Genomic DNA, 6,224 nt, shown 5'->3' on the forward strand with positions numbered 1-6,224 from the left:
CTGGTGCTAATAAGTACAATTTTTGGAACTGCTGTTTGAATATTTTTCTACAATTGTCTTTACAGGAGGTCTCGTCAACGAACTCCGACTTTGAGACCTCCTTCTGTATGCCCGTTTTTATAACCTGTAACATGCAACACGCAATAAACGAAACTTCAACTTCAATAAAGCAAGTTATGGTACTAAATATGTGATGATACATGACAGGCCCTATAGCCTCAGCAGTAGTGGTTAAAGCCAAATGCAGCATACAAGAACCACCACGGGTATCTTCTTGGCTCATCTTGGCTGCAATTCCAAGGTCATCAGATATCTTGGCTACAACTGGTCAGCGCTGATGTGAATCTGCCTCGTCTGTGAACTCTTTCAAATTAGGAAGCAGTCATAGTTATGCCCAAATGCTCCTAACAAAAAGCAATTGTTTCTCCTTAAAGTCTACCCAGATTTCATCCTGTTTGTCCTGTATTCCGAAGTAAAGGAAGTTCATTCTACATAATCTATTTTCATCATTATCACATCCTGAAGAAACGCTGCAAGACAAAAAATAACAGACCTATAATTGCTACTGCAAATATTAACGCTCCATATCCTTTGCAGTGCCCAAAAACAAAGATGACGCACCACATCATGACAGGGACTAGAGTTTCCATTTATACCTCACCAACACACAAAAATTGTGCAAAAACCAAATTTTTTAACACAGACCGTTGGGTGCAAGTAAAAAAGAAAAGCCTGTAATTTCTCAATCTCAATCACACAAAGATGTGAAAAAAAAAAAAATTTAACACAGATTGTCGGGTGCAAGAAAAAAGAAAGGCTTGCAATCTCTCAATGAAAAAAAAAAAGAAACCTCCACCACAAAATAACATTCAAGCCACGTTCATACACTCTGCTTGGTCTTCTAATTCAGGTTTCGTGACCTTTTCCCTGTCCAGGCACACAATGCAACAGGCAGCAAAAGAATGTTAAACTTCAACCTAGCCTTAATACATAGCAAACACATCTTTCTATTGCTAATGCACTTCCTTCATGCTACAGTTTACTGCAATCAAGCAAAGAACACGGTTCATAACGGTTCAAATACACACAGGAAAAAAAATTCTTATGCATCTAAGAAATTTTCCTGCACCCATGCAATGCATAGAGACTGCCTGCAGAAAGCTAGTACACACACCCTTATGGAACAGTGGAAACTTCGCGCGACTATTCTGCTCACTGCGATTCGGCTGCAGCATAAATTCTCCCAATCACGAGCATCACTTGGATAATTTTTCGAGAATATGAATTTGCATATGACGGTCTCGGTTTGACTTCCGTGAGAAGGTCTTCTGGCAAAGGTGACACTGGTGTGGCTTTTCGCCTGCATGGATGCGAAGGTGTGTGTTGAAGTTGCTAATGAGTCCGAAGCTTCTGCTGCAGTGAATGCACTTGTACGGCTTCTCGCCTGTGTGGGTGCGCAGATGTACTGTCAGATCGTGGCTCCTTGCAAAACTCCGACTGCAGTGACCACACTGATAGGGGCGCTCTCCTGTGTGTATCCTCTCGTGTTTCTTGAAGTCACAGTGCCGATCAGTGGCATAACTGCAGTTACAGCACTGGAACCGTTGACGACTCCCAGGCTGTGAATCCAGTCCACTAAGTGAGTTGCCACGCCTGTTCCTAGCCATCTCAGCACCTGCAAAAGAGAAAAACGATGCTTTCTGAAATAATATGCACGTCATATTTTCTCGTGTAATGAGCATGCTCGCAAAATGAATGTACCACCACTTTGGCTCTCAAGCACAATTTCTCCTCCCTTGTGTAATAGGCAGACCACCCCACTTTCTTTTCTTTTGGCATGCAGTCTGCTCATGGCAGCAAATGCTAGGAGGTGCCCTTATGGAACTCTGAAACCGCTACGAACACTATAAAGCGCCATCATTTTTTTTTTTTTTCTGGCACGCAGTCTGCTGATGGCAGCAAATGGTTGCTTTGGTTTCATGGGGTTTAACATCCCAAAGCGGCTCAGGCTATGAGGAACGCCGTAGTGGAGGGGTCCAGAAATTTCAACCGCCTGGGGTTCTTTGACGTGCACTGACATCGCACAGTACATGAGCCTCTAGCATTTCACCTCTATCAAAATATGACTGCCATGGTAGGGATCGAACCCGCGTCTTTCGGGTCAGCAGCCGAGCACCATAACCACTAAGCCACTGCGGCGGCTGATAGCAGCAAATGCTAGGAGGTGCCGTTATGGAACTCTGAAACTGCTACAAACACTACAAAGTGCCATCTTTAGAATGTTCAGACTATGTTACCCTACAGGATGTACAGCCAAAAAGAACGTACCTCGAGGAACCGTAAAACCGGTAGAAACCAGAACTGCTCACAAAATGGTTATGTTTGGTCAGCTATATTGAGGACTGTAGCAACTTGTTGCGTTTAGGCTTCACGCTGAATTCTGAGTTGTGCTAAAGCAAACTCTAGCTGCGCTCTCTTTGGACAGCTTTGTGTCAGTACGCGAGTTATACGTGTGGATTGAAGAAACATGTCACTGACTATGCCCAGAGCAGTTTAAACCAGAATGCTATGAAACATCCTCGACACTGAAATGCTAAGAAGGATGCAGAGCCTTCAGACCTCCAAGTTATTTGGAGAGCTCGAGATCAGAAGTGAAAAGGCCTTACCCCTCAGCACAGCTAAGGCTTAAACATTCACATTACACATTCATAACTTCCCTAAGAGTTTTTTTAACCCTAAGTAAAAAGCGCACACTTGACCTTCAGAGGTGGTGTTCAGCAAGTTTGCTTTATCTCGCCGCAATTCACCAGTGCCGCTGGCTATTACAAAATCGTCAGAACGCACCGTGATACAGCAAACACCTTTCAAAGTGTATGATGCTAAACATTGGCAACATGAACGCGTCTGACCACGTGCTTTTGTTGACGATGGATGGAATGACAGATGAGCGGACATATGACATAAAATTTCGAATCTCCCAAAAATACCTTAGAAACTTTTTAACCCGCGTAATGAACCGTCCCTCCAAACTGATGTCAACTTTTCTGAAAAAAAAGTGGGATCACTGCGCAGGTATATGAGGCCTAATTTTTTCTTTTTTTTTTTGCCACATATTGTTCAACAAGGAGGTGTCCTGAGTATGAATGAGGATTCATGGAATATGCAGTCCTGCCAATCAGGCTTTCGACAATCAACAACAGCCAAAAACCCCTAAGGTGAGGCCCAACAGAATCTGGTGCCGCAATGCAAAACATTGTGGGACAAAAGTACAGGGCACATAATACAGGCTTACGTTCACAAGTACACACAGACTGAAAATGTGGGCAGAGCTTCACTCCAGACTTAAGTTTTATCTGACTATAATAATCACGCATACAACCCCTAAACTGCACGACGGCAGGAAATGTAAACACAGCGCAAGAGTAACCGTAAAAAAAGATCTCATGATATTGAGAATCACATTGGACAACACATTTTCAGCATGTCCTGAAGACAATAGAAAATGACACAGCACAGTAGCGATGTGATGTGCACACGGAGTCGTCGGGGGATTTTTGGAACACGGTGCGCCAACAGTGGTGCGTCAGAAAGTGGACCACTGCACGTGCCAGCCCAGTGTTGCGCGTGTGCACGTGCAAATGGTGTGCACGAGGCGACGTCAACAAAGAGCGCGGTGGGTACGAGAAGTGGAGAGCTGACGTGTCAGGAAATGGAGGTGCGAAGCAAGACGCCCAGCAAAGGTCGGGTCATTAAAGCGTGGTGGTGGTAGCCATTGGACATTGGATCCGTGCTGCCGGGGCCCTCTCTTGGATCTCCGACACAAGCCTACTGCGTCCCTTTCAAGTTTGGAGGTGGCAGTCGACGGATTGTCTGTGCTGCAGAGAGGCTTCCTTGGATAGCCTGCACAAGCTTATGGCGTTTCGGGACGTCTTTGATGGGACTTGGCTAAGATTAAGATTTTCCTGCTGCTGCAGCCAAGTTCTCGGGGTGGCTGACTGGAGTTCATCAGCAACTCTCTCCACTCCTTACCACCTGGCTCTCTACCACCGCTTCCTTCAACGCAATGCCAGCGACACATCGCAGTTCATCAACCCACGTCCTTGACGCCAACAAGGCATTCCCACTTCACCTGGTTTGGTTTGGTTTATGGGGTTTAATGTCCAAAAGCAACTCAGGCTATGAGAGACGCCGTAGTGAAGGGCTCTGGAAATTTCGACCACCTGGGGTTCTTTTATGTGCACTGACATTGCACAATATACGGGCCTCTAGAATTTCGCCTCCATAGAAATCCGACCGCCGCGGCCGGGATCGAACCCGCGTCTTTCGGATCAGCAGCCAAGCACCATAACCACTGAGCCACTAAGGCAGACACTTCACTTGGGAAACTCCATATCTGGTGAACTCTTTCCTTTAATCTTTAGTGTTGAACGCATGTTGAGAGGGTGTTTTTCTTGGTGTTTTCGTTTCTTATTGGATCCTTTCCTTTAATTTATAAATCGGGCTTCGTTTTGTTTGATCTGTTTATTTACTTGTTCGATAGCGTTCCCCTTCGGCAGTCGGGGACGCGTTACCAATTCGCGACAATCTGGCGTCCGCGCGACAGGATGAAGCCGTTTTTTTTTCCCCCTTTCGTGGGTCTGTAAAGAGAAACGATGCAACGCTAAAGGATTTGGCTGAATTAGGCAAAGAGTTGAGTTGAGAGATGGCGAACTATAGCCCAACTGCGTTCGTGGGTTGCCACTGAGCAGCAGGAACGCGCTGCACGCGCAGCCGAACGCGAGCACGCCAAGGCCCAAACAGCAGCCGAACGCGCGGACGCCAAGACCCAAGCAGAAGCCCAACTGCTCTCTTTCCTTTAATCTATAGTGTTGTACACGTGTTGAGTGTGTGCTTTTCTTGGTTTTTTTCGCTTAAATTATAAATACGGCTTCGTTTTGTTAAGTTTTGATCTGTTAGTTTGCTTGTTCGGTTGGTTGGTTGGTTTATGGGGTTTAACGTCCCAAGGCTATGAGAGACGCCGTAGTGGAGGGCTCCGGAAATTTCGACCGCCTGGGGTTCTTTAACGTGCACTGACATCGCACAGTACACGGGCCTCTAGAATTACTCCTCCATCGAACCTGCACGCAATAGCGTTCCCCTTCGGCAGTCGGGGACGCGTCACCAATTCGCGACAAGCGACAACGGACAGACGAATAAAACGGAACCAGATTGCATGCGCACTCAGAGCTTGAGATTCAATGAAAGATGCTCCAAGTTCTGCGCTATGCCTGTTTAGAGTGTTCTCTTCCTCAGCCCGTCGTCGCCTTCACGCTGTGTCAATCCCACATAAAGACCAAAACCTTACGGCCGACCGATTAGACACACTTTAGATCAGCAGTTGTACTCACCTGAAAGAAAGTGACGATGAAAGTTCAGAAGAGCCCGAAGACAACTTCGGATACGCTTATTCGTGGTCCAGTAAAAGTCCGCACCATAAATTTTGACGCAAACGCACAGCATATATACATTTACACTGCATTCGCCAACGCCACAACTCTACTCAAACTTCCAACCAACTCATTTTTGTTGCCGGCCTGATTGATGCGTACTCAGATGCCGCTTTCCCAAGATGGATCCCTCAGAATCAGTCAACACCTCAGAGCAGCGCTGAAAAAAAAAAAAACATTCTCAAAAAATTAAGAAAAGTAGCATTAAAAAAGAAAATCTTGTGCGTTTCAAACACAATTTAACATTAGTTGTCAGCTGTTGACAACGCTAAAACGCGAAAATGAAACTTCGTTTTCATAGAATTCTAGTGCTCGATTCTAGTAGCTAGCGTAGAGGATTAAAAATTGGTAGTGGTTTAGCTCTGATTAAACTGGAGGATTGCGAAAGCAACGAGGAGAGACAGAGAGGCGATGGAGAGCGCGCAGCAGCGGCGGCGGCCCCGGCACGCTAGCTATGCGTCGCTACTGCGCATGCGCAACTGGCAAGCGCGGCGGCGGCACCTCTGAGTCCCCCGCGCAGCGATGGTGGCGGCGCGCCAGCTGTGCGCCGTGTGACGTCACTGCTCCTCGCGCATGCGCAGTATAGCCTTTCGTCAGCTCCGCGAAATGGCTCGGCGTGCTTCCGCAACAAAACGGTAACATGCTGATAGAGAAACGGAGGTGGGGGGATCGAGTCACCAGCGTACGCAGCGGCCGCCGACATTCTGGAGGCACAGCGACTCTGCAACGATGGCATTC

The 6,224-nt window shown here is 46.7% G+C and overlaps 1 long non-coding RNA gene across 1 annotated transcript; it reads right to left on the reverse strand.

Annotated features, from left to right (window-relative positions):
* Positions 1-634: 634 nt before the first annotated feature.
* LOC149335309 (uncharacterized) lies at positions 635-5,943 on the reverse strand. Its single transcript, XR_016284051.1, has 2 exons — positions 5,388-5,943; positions 635-1,675 (listed from the first exon to the last, which is right to left on the reverse strand). It is a non-coding gene; the product is annotated as an uncharacterized LOC149335309 (long non-coding RNA).
* Between the last annotated feature and the right edge of the window lie 281 nt (positions 5,944-6,224).

Source organism: Amblyomma mixtum, chromosome 7 (genome assembly GCF_055824585.1).
Source record: "Amblyomma mixtum isolate Tamu chromosome 7, ASM5582458v1, whole genome shotgun sequence".
Classification (NCBI taxonomy): domain Eukaryota; kingdom Metazoa; phylum Arthropoda; class Arachnida; order Ixodida; family Ixodidae; genus Amblyomma; species Amblyomma mixtum.